At 47.2% G+C, this 19,275-nt stretch overlaps 1 protein-coding gene across 3 annotated transcripts in view; it reads right to left on the bottom strand.

The window, feature by feature from the left end:
- LOC147424152 (uncharacterized) overlaps positions 1-12,403 on the bottom strand; it is a 34,878-nt gene extending 22,475 nt beyond the window's left edge. The window contains exon 1 of one of the 3 annotated variants that reach the window (XM_086501913.1): positions 12,309-12,403. The gene's annotated coding sequence lies outside the window, so the exon portion shown is untranslated. Of the gene's footprint in view, positions 1-12,020; positions 12,150-12,252 lie in introns of those variants that run through there. The other 2 variants (XM_086501912.1, XM_086501914.1) reach the window with 2 other exon arrangements.
- Positions 12,404-19,275: the final 6,872 nt, after the last annotated feature.

Raw genomic sequence — 19,275 nt, 5'->3', positions numbered from 1 at the left:
TGAACTTGCGTTGGCACAAATGGTAGTGGGGAAGTCCTATCATCGTCCTGTGTCAACTGTTAGCAAGGGATACATGCCATGACATAAATAACCTGGGGAATCTTGTTATCCTCCCGTGTCATCTGTTAGCATGTGCCGAATGCAATCGAGGTCGCTTGCTTCTTTCAAGAGGGGGGTATGTCACCAGGTGGTGATATTTTTCTACAGTTGCTTTCCCTATTTATATCTTTATATAAATATTCTTCTTTCTTTTCTTTGCTGCTGTTGCTTTCCCCCAAATCTCTTGGCAGAAGCTAGGACCTTTTGCATGGCCAGAAGAAGATAGGCCTTTGGGACATTGGACTGAAGGTCAATCTGAGCCCTAGAACTAGCACTGGGAACTAGAAAGACAGTTGATCAGGACGTTATGCTTGGTCACTGCAGAATGCCCGGACAGTTTGCCTGGCCGGACTTGCAAGGTCACTCAAGAGAGTGGACATTGTGGAAAAGTCACTGTATCTATGTCCCTATGCATTTTTGGATGTGGACATACACTGGAATGATGGTCAGAAGACCCGAGGGAATGCATTAGGCCAGTCTCCTAAAATTTAGGGAACTGCTATTTTTGGCCAGAAAATGTCTTCGCGTCATTACGTCAAGAATGTCCCGAGGACCATTTTACAACTCTACGGTAAAGTCACCGGACGCATAACTTGAGATATTTTTAGACCTGAAGGTTGGAACGGGAAACTGAAGGCATGAGTGCCATTTGTCACAAAATCTGCAACTTACTAACTGCAGATGCAGGGGCGCTCGATTTCTCTCTCTCCCTGGCTCATTTGCAGCCTGAGGTGGTTTGCAACAGGTTAAGAGCTATTGAATGCATAACTTCTCCCTGTCTCTCATGCACAGAGGGTTGAGCTTGCTCCCCACTGCCTCTTACTCCCTTCTAGCAGTATTGTGATGCCCCACAAGAGGGCTTTTCAGATGAAACCGATGTACAGCAGTGAGGGTTTATGCTCAGAAAGCTGAGGCTAGTTGCCTCCCTGAACAGGAACGGGTGTAGCTAAATGCTACACCAAAGAAGGAACACGAGAGGGTAGTAACCTCTCGATTTGTGCAGAAAATCAGCACCTGTAGAGTGCTGATTTTGGACTGTTTCAGGGCTGTTTTGTGCCCCGATTACTTCCAGAATCAAGGGGCTTGTAGCCCATTGTGTAGAGCACAGCACAGGGATCACAGAGAGCTGAAAACAGGTCAAAAACAGTGCTGAACCAGAAAATACAGCGAGCTGAAATTGACTGTTTTGGGCCACAGATGAATGGCAGAGACCTGCTGAGGTGATCCCGAGAGTTTCAGATCATTCTGGGAAGTTTTGGGCCAGGTTTGGTACCGTTATGCTGGCGAAATTCTCCCAGAAGTTGTAATTTCTATCAGAGTTTCCTAATTATAAAGAAATACCGCAAGGGGCGCCAGTCTTCGGGGCCAATCTGTTGTTGAGCGAGGAAGTGAGGATTATTTTGAAGCGTGTGTGTATTAAAGTCCAGGTATTGAATAGAAGGAACCACCCCTTTATTGACCATAGACCGGTTTTACCCCCCCTCAAACACAGATGCGGAGCTGATGAAGAAGATGCAACACGCCTGACAAATCTGGAGATGTGTAATGTGAAGAAGCGCCAGCAAAACAAAACGAAGCGACGAACCGTCCAGCACCAATGTGATGATGACCAAAGCATGAGCAGGCTGATCAAGTCGCACACGGTAGCTGATGGAGAGGCCAACAACGGAGCAAATCGCTGATGAAAATATAAAGGAAGTAACCGAAGATGAGCGTACAATAGCCCATCGGTATTGATCACCACTAATGTAAAATACAGTGTAGCAGCCGGAGACAAGACGGGGAATATATGGGGACCCCCCTGAAAAGGAACACTCTGACCACGAAGAGAGGGAAGCTGCCAAGGTGGGAAACCGGTAGCATGTCCAAGTCAAAGAAGCTCTAGCAGAAGAGGGAGGAAGAGCAGGATAGAAGAAGAGGCTCAGAGCAAAATAGGGAAATCATCGTCCAATAGGGTAGACAAGATGATGGGAGAAGCAATCCAAGGAGAGGCTGTCCCTGTGTAGAGGCCGCAATATCTGCAATCTTCCGGTAGAAAAGTCGTCTCGAGGGTGTATAGGCTGTGGTAGATGATCTGTCGTTCCATGACAGACACAATATCAGACAATATGAGAGCCAGAGGAGATCCTGGGGAAATCAACCTGTGGGAGCACATCCACCACCGGGGTCTGGACAAGATATCCAAGAGAGAGTCTGCAAGTGCAAGTCCTGAAGACGAGCGTCAGAAGAGAACTCCCCCCCTTGAGAGGTAATGAAATGCAGTAAGGTAGAGGACGGCCGAGAGGATGCATCGGGAAGAATGACCGGTAATGTACAAGTCATAGCCTCGGAGTAGATCAGCAAAAGGATCATCCAGGAGGTCTTCACCGTGTAAGTGGTGCATGGGTACATCCAAACTGCAGATGAAGGAGCCACAGGACCAAGCAGAAGCAAGGAAGAAGCTCTATCAAGTAGAGGTAAGGCTGAAGAGCCACCATGAAGCAGTAGGTAGGAAAATACCCTGCAGGCATCCAAATGCCAGAGGATTCTCACATCTAGAGGAACATGTCCAAAAGAAGTGCCTGACGTGCCAAGAGGCACGGATCTGTAATACAAATAACCTGTAAAGGAGGTGGAAAGGGCAATCCCAAAAATAGAGACGGCAGTCAAGGGAGAGGGAGGGAGGGTTACTAAGGGAGAAGTAGCGGTGCAAGACACAAGCCACATCCACAAAAAAACCTGTATAAACATCAACCCCTGCATCTTCCCAAGGGCAAGAGAGCCACGAGGAGGGAAGACCTGCAATGTCGAGGGAGATCCGTCCAGGATGCCAGAACCTATGATCTGAGTCATCGTCTCAATGTTGGAGAAAAATGAGCAAAGCTGAAAATGCGATCTGAAAACACGCCGTGGAAAGCGCAACACCGGTGCGGGTAAGGAGTAAAGACCTGTGAATCAGGAAGGGAATCCGAGGGGTTACTGACGAGGCCAAGGTAAGGTGCTGTCCATGCCAAGAAAACACAGCAAAGGGGCTGGAAAACTCTGCTGAAAACAGAGATTTCAGCAATCCTATCAGTGTCGGGGACACCGATACCGGATGTTGGGAGAGGTGGCAAGAGGACAAGGAGATGCACCAAGAAGCTGGCTGAAAATCAGCAAAACAGTCCCAAATCTGAATGTAGATGGCCAACAGAGGGTGCCGGGCAGCAATGGAGAGCTTCGGGTAACCGAGGGGAAGGAACTCCGGCTGATGGAGAAGCAACAATGGTAATCGCTGATCAGGGCAAAGAACCAGAAGGTGGAAGTTCAACAGACGGTACGGGGCAGCAATAGGAGAAGCCTCAGATGGCCAAGGAGGGAATCTCCGGCGGTGAAGAGGGCTTGTGCTTAACAGGGTACCAAGGCTGGGGAAAGAAAACGCAAGGTGTGAGGGTCCTCCAATGCTGAAAATGCTGGGCAGCCTGCAATTAAGCCTGAAAACGCTGGGCAGCCAAAAACGCTGGAGCAGATCAGAGGGGGAGGGAAAGGCGCTGGGCAAGAGGAGGGTGGGCGATGATGGGAGGGCAGCAGAGAGAGGTCTCAACCAGGAAAACGCTGGCCCATATGCTGAAAACGCAGGGGGCAGAAAACGCAGGTGGTGGAGAGAACCTTCTTCGCGATGAAAACTCCCGAAAGGTCCTCCTTGCTGATGGCGATGGCAGAGGGAACACCCTAGTGCTCTGATACCATGTCAGAGTGGGCAACGGAAGGAGAAAGGAAAGAGACAATGGCACATGAGAGAGACACGAGAGAGAGAGAGAGAGAGAGAGAGAGAGAGAGAGAGAGAGAGAGAGAGATGGTGAAAAGGCTGGCAAGCCCAATAACTCCAGATGGTAACTCTATATGTACAGGATGTGGAAGAGGTGGCCCCTCCCCTCCTATATATAGGAGAATAGAGGGAGGTAGGGCAAATGCTCAATAATCACCCTACATAATAAATGACCACCATCCAATGTGAGTGGCCTAATAAAGGCCTAAGTGGCTAATAAAGCCTCAGTGGGCAATGTGTTGGGTGAACCCTATGTGTGTGCCTGAGATCCCTGTCCAGCAGTTGTACGGGTGGCCAACCCACAACCAAGGGCCAGTGCACGTGGTGTGTGTGAACCTGTAAGCAGGGTGCGAAGCATCTGGGGATGAAAATCTAACATCTGCAACGGCACAAATGGAACATTGAAAGAAAATTGGCCCATCTCATCTGCTTTTCTGATAACTTTCTTTGTGTGAGAAAGTAGCGAAGGCTCTGATGATCCGTCTTAATAATGAAGTCCGCTCCCAAAAGGTAATGCTTCCAGATTGAGAGTGCATGAATTACAGCCATGAGTTCTTTCTCATAAATGGAAGCATGTAATTCCGCATCCTTTAAGCGTCTCGACCTTTGTTCATCATCACATTGGTGTTGTACGGATTGTCGTGTTGTTTGGCTGGCACTTCTTCATCCTTTTCTCCGGGATTTACATCTTCTCCAGATTTACCAGGCGTGTTGCGTTTTCCCTCAACAGCTTCTCCGCATCTGTTGTTGAGGGGGGGTGTTAGATTTTCATTCTTCACTTCCAGATGCTTCGCACCCTGTCTACAGGCTCCTCACACTCACGTGCACTGGCCCTTGGTTGTGGGTTGGCCACCCGTACACCTACTGCGCATGGATCTCAAGCACACTTAGGGTTGTTTCAACACATTGCCCATTTAGACCTGTTTTGGCCACTTTTCCCCCATTCATATTGGAGGGTCATTTTGGACCAGACCGGTATTCGAGACACACGGTCTCCCAGCCTCCCACATCTCCTATATATAGGAGGGGGGGGCTCCCTCTTTCATTAGTCACTCATCATTGTACAAAGTTGCCATCTGGAGTTATATCAGGCTAGCCAGCCTTTACCATTTGTCTCTCTCTCTCTCTCTCTCTCTCTCTCTCTCTCTCTCTCTCTCTCTCTCCCCCTGCGTGTCCGCGCGCTGCCCACCCCCAGCTGTAGCAGTTCGCGGCACAGCCGCTGCTGCAGCCCCACCTGCCACTGCCGCCCCTGCCGCCGCTGCCATTCGCTGCCGACTCCCCCTGCTGCGTCGCTCCCGCCATTGCCCCCGCCTACTGTTGCCGCCTGCTGCTGAACTGCCCCCCCCCCCAGCCTCCCCCTCACGCAGCCCCTCCTCTCTCCCGATCACACAGCCATCTCTCTCTCTCTCTCTCTCACACACACACACACACACACACACGGATACATACCCACACACACACTACACACATACACGCATACATACACGTACTCCCCTTCTCCCCTCTTCTTCACAATATGAAGAGAGGGTAGCTCCGAATACAACTATGTCTTCCCCCATCATCAAGACGCCGAAATCGACAATGAAGACAACCTTCATGCTCACGAACAAGAGGCTTGCACAATTGGAGAAGGACATGAAAGAATGGTGGATGGAGAGAGAGATATGGAGGGAGGAGAAAGCCACCTTCATCAAGCTATGGAACGAAGAAAAAGAGGACATGAGAGCGGAAATCCAAAACCTCAAAGAGGAGAAGGAGAGAAGGGCACGGGAGAACGAGAAGGAGAGGGAGAGATGGAGGAAAGAGCAAGAAGAGATGAAGGCACAAATCGACCTCCTTCATGCTTCCATCACATCCCTCACCCCCGAGGAAGGAGAGATTAAAGAGGAGGCTAAGGAAGCCCTCAAGGAGGAGATCACCAAAGCCCTCACCGCAAGCATTGAGGACAAATTAGAAGCCACCAAAGAAGGATGGGTCGAAGTGGTCAAAAAGAATATCAAGAAGGTAGCAAGAGAGGAAGCCCAAAAAGATGAGGTACTCATCGTACACACAACCATCGAGGAGGAGAAAATGCGACAAGCTCGCCGTCTCAATGTGCGAGTGACCGGCATCAAAGAAGAAGAAGGGTCCACACCCGAGAGCGATGGGAAAGCCTTATGCAAGAAAGTGGGATACAAGGAAGAAGAGATCCCTTTCTCCAAAGTTTGGAGAGCCGGTAAAGATCCAAAGAAGAGAGCTCTCATCCTCCAATTCGCCTCCAAGGAGTCTCGAACTTCTTTCCTCCGAAAGAGGGTCATCTTGAGAGGGCTAGAAGGCCCCCCGATTTATCTTGATGATGACCTCACAAAGATGCAACAAGACCACCGCCGCACGTGCATGCCTAGAGTCCACCAGGCCCGCAAAGAAGGGAAGAAGGCAGTATATCGAGATGGTAGGGTTATCATTGATGGCAAGACCATCGCATAGGGACTCGCGGCCTGTGGGACACACGAGGAGATTCATGTCACGGTTTGGAATTGCAATGGAGACCTATGGACACACCCAGAGAGACTTGAGGAGGTGATGAGAGGTCGAGACATCATTCTACTTACAGAGACACACGAGAGCCCAGAGAGAGGGTTACCACGGATACATGGTTTCCAATGGGAGTCTCTACATCGGGGATGTATGCGCCAGCACACCACTCGCGGTTCAGGAGGAGTGGCTATACTCTTTAGACAGGGGCTTCACAGCAGACTACAGATTGTTGCCCGGGACCCACAGGCCCGATACATGTGGATTCGCCTCGAGCTCTCACGAGACAGGATCGTCTACATTGCCCTTTGCTACTTTGCTCCCACAGGCTCCAGATTCGCCCCTATTGAGCAGGAGTCACCGTACGCATGCCTCACGGAGGAGATTATGGAGTACTCCACACTGGGTGAAGTCTTCCTTATGGGAGACTTCAATGCTCGTACGCGCAGTGAGCAGTGTGAAACATATGACCACGAGGACCCAGAGGCACTACACACTCTAGATGAGGAGGCTACTATGAGAGATACAGCAGACAGAGCTCCAGTCACAGCCTACGGACGACACCTACTTCGACTTGGCTCCCAGCACCGTCTCGTTATTTATAACGGGATGGCCCAGTGGCCCACCTCAGGGGGCCTGACTTGTATGCCACATGGAGTTACAGAGGGAGGGGGGAGTACAGTCGACTATATTCTGGGACCCAGGGAGGCTATACACCTTATCACATCCTTCACCATTCCACCCATACCCATCGGAGCCGACCACACATACCTCTCTTTCTCCATCACCGGAGATACCATCCCACATAGCTCCACAGCACACACTCCACACACCACCATCCATTTCACACATGAGCTAGCCTCTCTTTACTCAGCCGAGGTCGAGCATGGCCTATGCCTCCTCCACCCATCCACACCACTCTCAGTTCTCACATCACATATCTCTTCCGTTCTCCACACTTCAGCTATTAGCTCATTTCCACACACCACTCACACAGGACGCACTCCCCCCCCCGGGACTATGCCTCAGAACCGCTGGTATGATGATGAGTGCAGAGAGTTATACCGACGCCTCCGTGCACGGCGAGCCTTAGGAGAGATCACAGAGAGAGAGGCCAGACGAGATATGAAGACGCTGACACGCCAAAAGCGGCGAGCATTCGAAGAGGCACAGGAGCTTGAGCTATACCGCCTATTCATGAGCATAGATAGCGCGACGGCATGGCGCACCCTGCGCGAGCCACGTCCGACCACAGCTATTGAGGATCCACAGATATGGCATGATTATGCAGAGCGCCTCTATGAGGTGCCAGGGCAGCCTCCTATCCCACAGCCACATGAGCCACGCCCCACGTGCTCCTCCTTCTTTACAGCAGAGATGGTAGAGAGGGCCATACGCCGCATGCAGCACAGACGATCAGCTGACCACACTGGATTACAGAGTGAGCACATCATTTATGCGGCCTCCACTATAGCCCCGTTGATTGCACATGTCTTCAACCGGGCTATAGGGGAGGGCTTCCCAGAGGAGTGGACACAGCACACCATAGTGCCTATCCACAAATCTGGCGACACCCTGGACCCAGGGAACTACAGGACTATCATGATTGGCCACACGATGGCCAAGCTATATGGAGCAGTACTTGAGGCATAGCTTAGCTGCTACGCAGAGACCGAGGGTTTACGAGCTCCAGGCCAGGCAGGTTTCAGACGAGCTTTCTCCACCACTGACCACATCTTCGTTCTGCGCTGCCTCATTGATGGGGCAAAGGCGCGGAAGAAGAGGCTTTACTGCTGCTTTGTGGATTTCCGCAAGGCCTTTGACACAGTCCCACGCGAGAGACTCTTCCAGCGCCTTCACAGCATTGGGGTACCGACAGAGATGATTTGGGCCATATATACTCTCTACGAGAGGGTGACGGGTCGAGTTCGTTGCCCAGGCGGCTTTTCAGAGACCATTGCTAGCACCATTGGTGTTAAGCAAGGATGCCCACTCTCCCCGACACTCTTTGGGCTCTACATCGACGAGATCTCCGACTACATACTACGAGCAGGGGGAGAGGGGAGCGACTTGGCAGGTACTCCGGTCCACATCATGTTATATGCTGATGATATTGTGTTGATTTCAGAGTCACCCGAGGGCTTGCAACGCCATCTTGAGGCCTTGGACGATTTCAGCACACACAAGGGGTTGACTGTGAACCTTGGCAAAACCAAGGTCATGATCTTTCACACATCCAGTGCAGTGAGGAGCGCTGCCACCTTCACAGCAGCAGGAGGACAGGTTGATGTAGTCACCTCCTATGTCTATCTTGGCATCACATTCACCAGCCTACCAGGACCCTTCACTATGAGGCAGGCTGCTGCTGACAGGCTCACCCGAGGATATGCAGCTCTGACCATGCTAGAGCGGAGATGCCACCAGGCACACTTTCAGGAGCCCCGCACGAAGGGCTGGCTTTTTGACACCTTAGTCACCCCGGCCCTGATGTACTCGGCGGCAGTATGGGCACCAGGATTGACAGATGACCAGTGGACACAGCTTGAGAGACCACAGGTATGTATGATCTCACGCTTGCTCCGCAGCAAGAAGACAGTGCCACATGACATTATTAGAGCCGAGCTCGCCACACCACCTATGGTTGTAGAGGCATTATTCCAGACAGTCTGCTTCATCCAGAGGATGAGAGAGCTACCTCCTGACAGACTCACTCGTAGAGCATTTGAGGCAGCTATACAGCTATCAGAGAGTGGGCATGCGAGAGCTTGGTACTCACAGGTCAGAGCATGGTTTGAGGGACACGGTCTTGACATGGAGAGCCTACCACCATTCCAGTACGACCCCCACTCACCATCTGTTCACCTCTCTCGTAGTGAGAGAAACTTGGTATTGAGACAGGATCTGTGGCAGCTATACACTAGGAGAGTCTGGGAGTCACCTGGCTTGGGGACGAGGATGTCAGATTACAGAGACCAGTTTCTCACCATATTGTCTGGGGGGTTCATACAGAGACCACGCTATATGGACACATATATGCCACATAGCTCACGGGTGGCGATTGGTCAGCTGAGAGTGGCTTCACACAGGTTAGAGATTGAGATCGGGAGACATACTGGTGTTCCCAGGGAGGAGCGAGTCTGCAGAGCCTGCACAGAGGAGGTGGAGAGTGAGGAGCACTTTGTATGTAGATGCAGAGCATACACTGAGATCAGAGGCAGGTATGAGGCCTTATTCAGAGGACAGCCCACTCTCCGAGAGATCATGGACTCTCGAGATCAGAGACAGCTCGGACATTTCTTACTAGAGATACAGAGCCATCGGGACACACTACTACAGCCACGCACAGCTACACAGACAGAGGGGAGACAGTCGCAGCTCACAGACTTCTTTCAGAGGATTGCCACCCCTACCTCACCAGATACTCAGAGAGGAGTGACACTCCCACAGGCGGAGGTGAACCGAGCTAGACGACGACCACGAGTCACAGGCTACAGGGGCGTGAGCTCCCACCACCGACAGATCGAGGAGATCCGAGCCCGGGAGCGCCGTGCCACTGAGGAGCGAGTAGCTCAGATGAGGGCCGACCCGACAGCTTTCATCCGGGTAGCCTTGGCACCAGCCCCGCCCATGTACCACATCTTACATCCCCCCATTTGTACAGGATGGAGCTAGAGAGCTTGATGCATTCTCATGATTGTACTACCTTGAGCATATAGACATGCATATACCCCTAGAGATAGAGCCCCATCCCTCCTCAGATACTCCATTACCTACATTCAGTTCAGTTTTGTATCAGTTTTGTTTCATTTGTCTTTCCGATAGACGGATGACATACACGCCATGTACATTTGATTTGTCTCATAGGCCGATTTCGGCCTGACATAGACGTTAAAAATCTTTCTTTCTTTCTTTCTTTCTTTCTCTCTCTCTCTCTCTCTCGTGTCTCTCATGCGTGCCATTGTCTCTTTCCTCTCTCCTTCCGCTGCCCACTCTGACATAGGGGACTCCCATCCTACACCGATGGATGTGGACATACAGAATGCTCAAATAAATGCTCGACGAGCACTTCCAGAACGTGATGCTCAAGGTCGACCCAAGTGTTTTTATTGCGACACTTAAGGCCACATTCGGCGTCATTGTAGAGAGTTGCGGGCACATCAACACCACCAGAATGCTCAGATGTCGCCACCTTGGCAGACTTGCAAAATGCTCACATTAATGCTTGACGAGCACTTCCAGAACGGGTTGCTCAAGGTCAACCCAAGTGCTTTTATTGCAACACTCATGGCCACATTCGGCGTCATTGTAGAAAGTTGCGGGCACATCAACACCACCACAATGCTCAGATGCCGCCACCTTGGCGGACTTGCCGAAAAACATTTAGGCGGGATAGTGGAGGAAGGACACTTCCCGCATATACAAGCCAGCTCCTCTTCCGGACGCATGGTGTGTTCCATACTAGCCCAACTCGGAAACACATCTCATGAACCACTTCTAGATTCAGGTAGTACAATTTCCTCCATTAGTCACTTACCCATATCTCAAGCACCTCCAATTACAGTGTTATTTGGTTTGTCAAAACTCGAGCACAGTTAAATTTTGATACCTTCCAGCTATTTCTTCCAAACACTCTTCCCTTTCCCATGTGTCGTTCTCGTCAAGGTCCTAATTTTGTGCATACACAATACACTCTCGAAAACTCAGACACACGATTGCACGATGTACGTACATTGCTACGCAAATTCCCCAAACTTTGTCAAAAGCACGCTTACACGTCCTAAATTAACATGCCCATCCAACACCAGATCAGTACTGGGGACGCCCCTCTAGTCCGCATGGCATGAAGACGTAGATCTTCGACCAAGCAGTTCAGGAGATGCTCCAACAAGGAGTGATTGTTCCCTCTTGCAGCGACTGGGTATCAGAACCCCATTTGGTGCGGAAGGAGGATGGTGGCTATCGGTTTTGCATCGATTTTAGGCCTCTGAATAACGTCACCATTCATGATCTTTATCCCGTACCCAGGATTGATGACATTTCAGACCAATTAGGAAGGTCCAGATATTTCACCTCTCTAGACTCTAGACCTAGCTTCGGGGTATTGGTAAATTCCATTAAACCCTGCAGATGCACACAAAACAGCTTTTCAGACTCCTAGAGAATTGTTCCAATTCACCCGAATGCCCTTTGGCTTAATTGACTCAGGCAGTACATGTCAGCGAACTGCTAACATCATATTTCAGGACCTCATTACACAAGGGGTAGTCCTAGTCTACCTAGATGATATATTGATTCACACTCCAATGTGGTAGCAGCATGTCCAGGTTTTGGATCAAGTACTGCAACGAATTCAAACTTACAACCTGCAGCTACAACTTAAGAAGTGCAGATGGGGTACAACTAAACTCAAATTTTTGGGTTTTATAGTATCCGCAGAAGGTATTCGGATGGATCCAGTTAAGATTGTAGCTATTCAGAACTATCCTCCCCGAACTTCAGTCAAAACCCTCCAGAGTTTTTTGGGAATGGCAAATTTCTCCTTAAGCTTTGTTCCTAATTTAACAGCCATCACGTATCCTCTTCGCCAGTTACTCAAGAAGGGCAATAGGTATATTTGGACCTCTGCATGCGCTCAAAGTTTCCTAAAGCTGAAACAGGTCATCCAAGCAAATGCTCTCCTTGCACATCCAGATTTCCATAAACCATTTAAGCTACTAATATCTGCAGACCCGATTGTACGATACTTGAAGAGAGAAATACACAAAGAAAGACTGCGCAAGAAAGCCCAAAGGAGGAGAGAGAAATACACAAAGAAAGACTGCGCAAGAAAGCCCAAAGGAGGAGAGGCTGACCTTGGCAGATAAAGTAGCTGTTTTGTTTTCGTGTAGAAAAAGGAGGAGAGGCTGACCTTGCAAGTACGTACTCGCGAGCAGATGAAAAAGCTGTTTTGTTTTCGTGTGACTGCCACAGATGAAGTAGTTTGTTTAGCGTTCGGGGGGAGGGTTTTATTACTAATGCATCAAGTTACAAGTTAATATACTAATATACGTAATATATGTAATATACTATCATACCTGGCTCTTTGTTATTTATATTAGCTATATACTCATGGAGATTCCCATTTATATTAGCTATATACTCATGGAAATTCCGTAACACGATCCATCTCCGCAGGGCTAAGTTGTGGAGCAGTGCTTGACGATGCAACATTAGGATTCTTCGGATCCGGCTTCTTAATAATCTTTATAAATGTGCCTTTTTGGTATGAAATGTTGAGCATCATATCGCCAATGCTTCCTCCATTAAAGAATGGAAAAATGGCAATCCAAGGATCTGTGTGACTGTGGCCAATACTGCGCACTACTCCCCTGTGCTTTAGATCGATACTGATCTCCTTCTCAAAAGACTTATCTCTTCTGCTTGGATCACCTGTGTATTGTTTTGCTGCATATGTGAGCTCAGCTGGAAAGAAAGAAATTCCTTTTATCTTCACCCTGTAACACTTTCCAAATGAGCCTGATCCTAAGCACTCCAAGTAGACAATTGTATCATGTGGAATGCCTACGCTCATAGTACATCGAGAGTTATTAACGGTCTTCTCTAAATAATCACTACTTGCTCCAATCTCTTCGTGTTTAGTAGCGTGCACCATCTCTGACCGCATAGCTTGCTCCGAGCGAATCTTCTTTGACAAAAATGATTGCGTATCTATGTCTTTGGCACGCTTGCTTCAGTCTTTCTCGATGCGCCAAGCTGCGTCCCATGTTTGCAGACTCTTTAGTCGTACTTCCGATGGCAAGTTGTCTTGCAAATCTTTCGCACACTTAGTCATGTTTCCTATTATGCTCCTAAGTGACTGAGTTGCCTTCTCTTTTTGCACCGAAAATGAAACTACCTTGGTAGCCTTCTCTAAAACTTCTGCTATTAACTCTCCAATTGATGTCTCATTCTCAACAGTATACATTATCTGTTTGTCGGTAAGATTGCTTACTGCGATGCAAAGTGTCTCCCTCAACACTTTAAGTAACACCTTCTTCTCTTGTTCGGCCATTATACCTAGTTGCAAAGGAACATAAGTATGACCAAGTGTCAAATATTATACACTTTACTCAAAAGTCCTAACTAACACATTGAAATTGAGTAGTCTATGACATAAATGACACACACAGACAATTTGATATGATCAAGTGTCAAATATTACATAGTTCACTAAAGAATACTAGCTAACACATTGAGAAAATGGGAAGTTTATGTCATAAATGACACACACGGACAATTTGATATGACCATTGACCAAGTGTCAAATATTACACACTTCGCTCAAAAATCCTCGCTAGCATGTTGAAGGAAGTCTATGTCATAAATGGCACACACGGACAATTTGATATGACCAAGTGTCAAATATTACACATTTTGCTCAAAAATACTCGTTAGCATGCTGAAGAAAGTCTATGTCATTAATGACACACACGGACAATTTGATATGACCAAGTGTCAAATATTACACACTTCGTTCAAAAATCCTCACTGAGAGATTGAAAATGAAAAGTCTATGTTATAAATGACACACACGGACAATTTGATATGACCAAGTGTCAAATATCGCACACTTCTCTTAAGAATCCTAGCTGAGAGAGAGAGAGAGAGAGAGAGAGAGAGAGAGAGAGAATCGGACTCAGATCGTAACACTATATAGGGACCTGGAAGCTCTTGTTTTATTAATTTACTTAACTAACTCTCTATATCTCTCTATGTCTCCAACTTTGATTTTTGGTCCTCTAACGTTTGCTTAAGTCTTGTTCTCTAGGGTGTGCTTAGCGCTCTCTCTCTCTCTCTCTCTCTCTCTCTCTCAAACACATTATGCTAACTTAATTCTTTTATCAAAAATAAAACATTAGACTTACAAATTGTGTTTTAAATAATGTGTGTATTCAAAACCTATGTCAAAATTAAATGTTCTTTTAAAATTGAGTTTTAAACTAAATGTAAAGACCTATGTCAAATACCTATTTAATGTAAAAGTCTATTCATTAAATGTAAAAACCTATTTAATGAATACTATACTATATAGTTTGTATTATGTAAAGACCTATAGGCTATCACCTATGTCAAATATGAGTTCTAAATAATACTTAAAAACTAAATGTTAACTTTAAAGCTTGACAAATTGCAAAGTTAAGTCTAAGAATCAAGTGCACTTGCAAGTTGCCACTTACAATTTGCAAATGAAAATCAAATTGTTGCTCGGTGCTCGCTGGTCCTGACTCTTGGAGACTCCAGAGACTACAGTCGGGACTCGATAATAGATATGGAGCCTTGGCCCTTCACGATGGGAACTCCACTTCGCAAACCTTAGAAGTTAGGATTCACGAGTATCAAATCTGGGTACATACTACAAACTCAAAGCGAACAGCGCTGAACTGCTGGTCCCTGGAAAGTGGAGCGGCAACTCGCGAGCCTGGTCCGAGCCTGAATTTCATGCCTCGAGGGCTGCACAGTGCACAAGTGTAGCGAAGGTGCTGGAAGCGATCTTCTAAGGTGCTCGAGGCACTCCTAAGTCACTGGCCAAAGGTGGCCTACCAAGGTGGTGGAGGCGAAGGCGCTGGAGGCGACGATGCTGGAGGCGAAGGAGGGCAGCGATTCAACGAACTTTGAAGGTGCTTCAAATTCTTGCAATAGCCTAGCCCTACAGCGTGCGCCGTGCGCTCTCAGCTCTGTAGACAAGTGATTAGTGAATCGTGAACCAGTGAAAGTGAAGAGGGAACAGACTCGGGAGTCGGGACTAGATAACGAGTTTGATGTGACCTCAAATTGATGAAACCCTAGAGGCTAGCACATTTTGGCCCTTGAGGATGGACAATGGGCATTTGCAATGTGAAACAAGTCTTAAAATAATCCTTTAAAAAATCTAGCTTGGCGTTTTGGAGCACCCTCGGGCCTCCAGAGTCCACACTACAATGACACAAACATTATGTTAGAATCCCCTGGGCCCTCATGATGCAAGTCAACAAGTATGTGTACACAACCATGCCAAGCCACAAATTGTTCAAATTAGATAGAGTCATCACTTGTGGGATTTGGTCCAAGAAGGGTGTTCCTAGTGGTGTTTGCCCTTCTATTGACAGGTGGCGGGGTTTCTAGCCCTTCTGCTAGGATGGGCCATTTTCTATGTTCTCCTTCTCAAGACCAACGTCACCTCAAGGTGGCCTTCTTAGGAAGGACTGGAAGCCAAAAGACGGGAAGATGGGCGTCAAATCCTAACCCTGCTCCAAAGTGAGTGCAAGCCGTTTGAAGCTCCTCCAAGCTCTCTAAAAGTACTGAAGTAGGATTCGAACCCAAATCGAGCAAACCAGAATTTTGTAGCTCAAACCAAATACCACTCATACACACACTGTTGTGCAGAAGCCTACGTCTTTTCAAATATATAAAAAAACCACCTGGGAGCATGGATGCTTGCCAGGAGTGCCAGTTGGACTGCAATCTGCATATGTCCTCCAACCTATGCATCTCATCCACTACCTGCATGGGTGGCTGCCAGGTTGTACCTGCATGGGTGCCTACGAGGTTGCACCTGGGTGGGCGGTTTCCATTAGATTCACCTTGATGCCCGACGAGTAGTTTGCAGCGCTTCCCTCTATCTCTTCACCTTCATTCGACCGTCTTCCCCATCTCTCGTTTTGCCACATTCGTCATCTCTCGCTTGTAGGGCATCTATCAGTGATTCTCGCTATAGAATCTTTTTTTTTTGCACAAGTAGCCCTACATACAGGATATAAATCATTTGATTAGGAGATTCCTAAACCTTAGAGGAAATGAAAAAGCATATCCTAAACCTTTGATGCTGCGTGCGTTGCAGCAAAGGGGGAGAGAGAGAGAGAGAGAGAGAGAGAGAGAGAGAGAGAGAGGGAGGGGGGAAGAGAGAACCTGGTCTTGTTGCAAGGTTAGAACAAGCTATTTTAAGACGGATTGCAGTGCCTTCAACTATTTTTACAAGCAGCAGCGTCTTACTTTTTTGTTCCAAGACGTTCAGGGTAGCAAAAAATACCAAGAATATCATAGAATATTCTCCACAAAACATCAATTTACAGAATCATACCCCACCAACTAGACTCTCTAGCTTAGTCTTTCTCTTTCTCTTCTTACATTCTCTCTCTCTCTCTCTCTCTCTCTCTCTCTCTCTCTCTCTCTCTCTCTCTCTCTCTCTCTAATTTAGTGCTCCTCTCTCCCCCTCTCAATTTTGGACTCTCTCTCTCTCTCTCTCTCTCTCTCTCTCTCTCTCTCTCTCTCTCTCTCTCTCTCACCACACACACACACACACACACACACACATTCGGACCCTAATGGTAGATATACTCAGAAGGTTAGCTTTTATCTTATTTGAGTGATTTGCAGCTGACAAATGAATCGGCTCATGCAAATGATGAGGGCGAGATTCTTAAGTTGGAAGCAAATCTTGATCGGTGCATATTGCGCTTTTTCTAGCAGCTTGTAAAAGTAAAAGAAGAATCTTGCTCGATTTCACATTCCTGCATAGTTTGCCTTGTCTCAAGTGGCATATGTATGCAAATGGCCATGTACCAACATATTGTGTATACACATAAATACAAAGTGCCATGTATCTACATATCCTATCATGTGCGCACATAGATATGCAAGTTGCCATGTATTTATGTGCGTGGGCGCGTCCGAAATGTGTTTTTCCCCTAGGCATGTGAGTACATGGGCTATGTGGAAAAAACGCATTTCGGATGAGCCCGCACATATGTTCGATGTCGGGTGGGGATAAGACCTTGTAAACCTCTTCAACACATCATGTTGGAGAGCCATACCAAGTTTCATCCCCATCCGACATTGAACATGTGCATGAGCGCGTCGGAATTCATTTTTTCCACATAGCCCATGTACTCACATACCTAGGAAAACACATGTTCGGTGTCGGATGGGAATGGAACTTGGTACGACTCTCCAACATGATGTGTTGAAGGGGCGCACCAAATCTCATCCCCATTCGACATCGAACATTTACGCGAGTGCGGCCGAAGTGTGTTTTTTCCACATAGCCCATGTACTCACATGCCTAGGAAAAAACCACATTTCGGACATTCATACCACATGAAAGAGCACTCACATCCAAGGTTGCTAAGATTATGCCATTTTGTAGGCTCAATTTTTATGTAGGGAATGGAACCGGTACATATGCTTTGTCCATCGGATGCATACACCATCCATATCCAACAAGCCGAATGCTTCGCCTTGATGTATCACAAATCCATAGGTCAATGCATCCCTCTGATAGAGAGAGACTTGAATTACTTCCTAAGAGGCAAAATCGAACTCTTCTACGGGGGCAGTAAGTGACATACCTGTAAGAATGGTTCTTGAGGTTGTTATGGTTGTTTCATGACAGCTGTATAAATAGATGTAGCCCAATCTTGAATCATCTTGAACTATTGCATGAAAGGTCGTCCCAAGATTACCTTGTATTTTGAACTTTCATCGAAGTTCACTATGGAAAATGTGTGGTCATATTCGATGCCACAAGATTTCACAGTCATATTCTGGAGCAATTTGATGGGGTTTTCTAAGCTTCCATTTACCAATTGCAAATTCATTCTTGTTTTCCTCATTGCTAGTTTTTCCCACTTTTCCCAAATTTATTTGGTAGCAATACTGATCGCACCCCACTGTCAAGTATGGCTATGTATTGGAACTTGTTTGTTAGCTTTTCATTGTGTCAGTTGTCGAGGGAGCTTGTGCAACACTTCCTTTAACTTAGTATTCTCTCCCCAAATCCCTTGCTCAGCTACGCATGATTGCCTAGAGCTCAGGTCGTAGCTTAAGCAATTCCGTTAAAGGTAGTGTACATGTCATTGGGGTATAGAGAAGAGCATGGAGGCTTGCACTATCCATCTTTACAGTCAAGGGTCACCTCATGGAAGGGACTCTCTTGGTTATAGACCAACACTCATAATCGATTCCCTTGGTAAGAGGATTAGGTTCCTATGGTCCGCTTACTTTTCTTTGACTCTATGGTCTACATGTCCTCATCCATGTGAATCCTATTATTCAGATCCATAGCAGAGAATGGGGGTGTGTAGTTAGATGAGAGTTGCTCCTCTACATGTTTCTGAAGAACTGCCCACATCTCTTTTGCCATCTGACCCTCGACTTCCGAAATCTCATCCCAATTCCCTATTTTCTTATGGATTTCCAATTCAAGGTCGACTTCCTCTCTCCATAATTGGTAAAGCTTTAGGTATTGTTTCCAGGTTTTTTTTAAGGGAGATAGGTCCTAAGCAATAGTAGGTGGCGGACCTTCCAACAAAGTTTGAGAGTCGCAAATAACTTGGTGATGCACAGTTAAGCCAATTTTTTCCTCCCTAGGATTAGGATACACTTGAAGTTTCTTAGGGAGTTTGGCAAGAGCCGCTATTCTACTTGATTATCCTCAGGAATACAATGTCTATTTCATTTTCAGAGGTCAAGTGTGAAGGAATAACTTCCACTAGATTAAGGCTAGGGATCAACCGCCATTTTCTTTGTTGGTTTAGAGGGATAATCCTTAGGAAAATGGTATACACAACATGCAGGGCAATACCTTTCTATTGGTGGAAAACTTGTTTAAGGAAGTCCAAAAGACTATTAACAGCCTTTAAGGACAAATCCCTTACCCAATGAACTTCTCTGCGTTCAAAGTATGGACCACCTTGTATGAGGTTTGGACTTCTCATATGAGTATTTGGTCTAGGTTGAGGACCCAAAAGCAACAAAGGATTTGACTCCCTTGTGTAGAGTGCAGGGCTTGCTTCTTGAGGTTCCTAGGATTCTTGTGCTTGGTCTTGATATTGATAGTCCTCATCTCTAAAATAGAGCTG

The sequence above is a fragment of the Adiantum capillus-veneris genome, chromosome 26 (assembly GCF_014529385.1).
Source record: "Adiantum capillus-veneris isolate H3 chromosome 26, ASM1452938v2, whole genome shotgun sequence".
Taxonomy (NCBI): domain Eukaryota; kingdom Viridiplantae; phylum Streptophyta; class Polypodiopsida; order Polypodiales; family Pteridaceae; genus Adiantum; species Adiantum capillus-veneris.
The sequence above is the reverse complement of the archived record's forward strand: the minus strand, read 5'-3'. Positions and strand labels throughout refer to the sequence as shown.